Consider the following 3,402-nt stretch of genomic DNA (forward strand, 5'->3'; position numbering starts at 1 on the left):
TGAACCCTAAGCCCTTTTTCCCTTTCCACTTATCTCTGAACAAAGGGCTGCTTCTTTTCACAGGTTCGAAAATAACTTTGGAGAACAATGGAAAGACGACTTCTTCGTCACACAAAACCTGAACGAAGGAGATACAAGCAATGGAGAGGACATCCTTTGTGTTCTTTCACTGGAAAGCGGGTTAAATGTTCAGGTTTAACCCGAATTTTCTAAGGAGGCACATGCGAAGTTCCGGGACGTGGTTCTGGAGATACTGTAAAAGAGGTTACAACTTCCATGCCGGTCGGCTTTTGTTCATACGTAATGGAGGTCAAACTGTGCACCAATAACACTTATCGTTATTGAGAGAAAACCTTCCAAGGTTAATCAACCGTCAACCGCGGGCATAGAGACGGATATAAAAGGGGAGCTGGGCACTGCGGGCGTTCGTGACGACTAAGTCGGATCTTCCAACGGAGTACTGTTCAGGACGAAGAAATGCTATCGATCACGAAGTCTAAGAAAGATCATTAGCGTTTGCAACACAATGGTTATTCCTATCGCCTGCATAGACTGAACGAGAGCACCGAACAGAGGACATGAAGACGCTAAAAAAAAAAAGCTGCAGCGGTCCAGCCACAAAAGCGGGGTGGGACAGTGCACTGACCCTTGTCAAGGTAAGCAAACGGTTATTGTACCATAAAACTTCTGTCTCTAGAATTTTTTATTTGCCAGAACTGGATTATACGATTGAGCTATTACGTACGCCGCCTTCAGTGTGCCACCACCGAGTCGCCTTTAGTGTGCCATTTTTATAATAACATACTTTTAATATATCTGCACACTTGCGCAAACCACCGGCGAGCACCAGGGTCACCTGCCGAATCCCGATGTCTGTCAGGCCAAGGAGGTGATTGCTGCGGTCAAGGAGAAGGCCAGGACAACCGATTATCAACCGCGAATGATTGCGCAAGCTACCAGTGGCCTAACAAGTAAGCAGAGATATTTCACCAGGATTCTAACTAAGCAAGTGCTTTAGATAATCGGGGTCATCGTCATCACAAGGAATGTATGAATTTATAGACAACGACGTGGACTAAAAAAGATAAAAATAAAAGTTTGTTTTCTCTCTCTCTCTCTCTCCAGCAGCCCCAAATACTTTTCTTTCGTGGTGTTCCTAAGTGCAGAAAATTGACGATTTTTATTTCAGGTTCTGAGCGGCTGCAGCTTCCCTCGGTAAGCGCCTTGGCCCGCTCAGCACAAAGGGCTCGCCGCGCCTTTAACATGCCGCTGACTGTTCCACAGCATATTCACAAAATCAACCTCCCCAGCTGGCTTGAATCGCTTCCAGACGGACGATTGTTCTTGCTGTATGACTCTGGCGCACAAGACAAAGATCGTCTATTCATGTTTGCGACGGACGAGAACCTTCGACTCCTCAGCCAGTACGCTGACTGGTTCGCCGATGGCACTTTCGACGTCTCGCCGTCGCTCTTCCATCAGGTACGACGCACGCCTATGTTGCTCCACATATGTAAGACCTGGCGGCTTTAAATTTTTGTTCTCAAAATTTGTATGTGATTACAGTGCGACGCTTCCATCTCATCATGTCGCATCCAAAATAGTGCGTCCTTACTTCGCAGGTGTATACCGTCCACGGACTTGTTCATGGCAAGGTGCTACCGCTAGTCTACTGCCTGATGACCAAACGGAGCCAGGAAGCCTACGGGCGCGTTTTCAGGACACTCAAGAAACTTTGCCCCCGACTGTCACCCCTATTGAAAAATCCAGCGAAAACTTCCAGATACATTTGGTGGAGACGGGTTAATTTCCATTCATTTTTGCCAAAAGCTAGTGTAGTTTACCAGTTTTTTGGTGGAAATGATACCGGCCGCCACTTCCAGTAACCATATTTCGATGGACCTCTTACCGGGGCCACTTACGGTTAAAATCCGGCAAAAACTTCCAGTTAGATTCGGTGGAAACGATACAATTTCCACTCATTTTCATCAGAAACCAGCGTAGCCACTTTCGCTGGAAGTTATACCAGAGGCACGTTCGATTACCCGCCGCTGGAATCCTACTGGAAGCCACTCTCGTTTGCCGGACACAGAACATTCCTAGAAGCCGACGCAAGGCGAACGGCTAAAGTCAAGGAAGCCAAGACGAGCAGGGGGACTGTGTTTGTAATGGCGGCCGCCAATGCAGCCGAAGTCTCGTGAGTGCGTGTTTTAGCTCGAAACGACGTTGCAATTCTGCAAGAAGTGCGTGCAGCGAACTGTTTTGACGATCCAAAAAGCTGGGCAGCGACCACCGGCAACTTGATATTTGTGACAGGCAAACGTCTGGGCCAGAGCAGGTACGAGACCACTCGAGCGGCATTCTCGTTAGTGCGAGTTTTAGCTCGGGATGACGGTGCAATCCTCAAGAAGTGCGTGCAGTGAACTGTTTTGACGATCCAAAAAAGAGGGCACTTTCACCCGTTTTCATCCCAAACCAGTTTACCAATTCTTGGTAGATTATTTGCCGGCAAACAGATTTCACTGGAATGTCACCGGCAGCCCCTTTCGTATGCCATGCAGACGAACCGGTTTTCCTAGAAATCTTACCCGAAACGGGTGACTCGCTTCCCTGTTTACCGACCTTCACTCGAAGCCGACGCGAGGGGACGGGGAAGCCGAGACGAGCCGGGGACTGGGCGTGTAATTGTGGTGCCTCGCACCAAGGACGACTCCCCACGCACCCTCTCTCCTTTGCATCGGGTTCGTGGGGAAAATGCAAGAGGGTCGTTTTGCTGACTTATGATTTTTTTTAAGAAAACCAGTTTCTTTGTCCGTCAACGAGCAGCGGCCGGCCAGGAGCGAACGCTCAGTGTCGGCTTCTGGTTCCGTGTGTGCGACCTGTATCTTCCGAAGCTGCTGGGTGTGCAGATGAAAAGAATATATTTTTCAGTGACCTGTTTCTTACGCCTCTTTGTCCGTCCGTCTTCAAAAGCATCCAGCGAGCGAAAAAGACTATACCCAAGATTTCTCAACGTCGGCGGATGTTCGTTCCGCGCGATCGTGGTTTTCGCTAAGCGTGCTACTGACACCTGGTGCACCCGCGACGACGGCATCAGGGACGACATCGTGAGTGTGCCCGGGATTTCTCAACGGCGGCGGATGTTCGTTTCGCGCGTTCGTGGTTTTCGCTAAGCGTGATACTGACGCCTGGTGCACCCGCGGCGACGGCATCAGGGACGACATCCTGAGTGTGCCCGGAATTTCTCAACGGCGGCGGGTGTTCGTTCCGCGCGATCGTGGTTTTCGCTAAGCGTGCTTCTGACGCCTTGTGCACCCGCGGCGACGGCATCAGGGACGACATCGTGAGTGTGCCCGGGATTTCTCAACGGCGGGGGATGTTCGCTCCGCGCGTCCGTGGTTT

The sequence above is a fragment of the Ixodes scapularis genome, unplaced genomic scaffold (genome assembly GCF_016920785.2).
Source record: "Ixodes scapularis isolate PalLabHiFi unplaced genomic scaffold, ASM1692078v2 PGA_scaffold5__190_contigs__length_132052651, whole genome shotgun sequence".
NCBI classification, from domain to species: Eukaryota; Metazoa; Arthropoda; class Arachnida; order Ixodida; family Ixodidae; genus Ixodes; species Ixodes scapularis.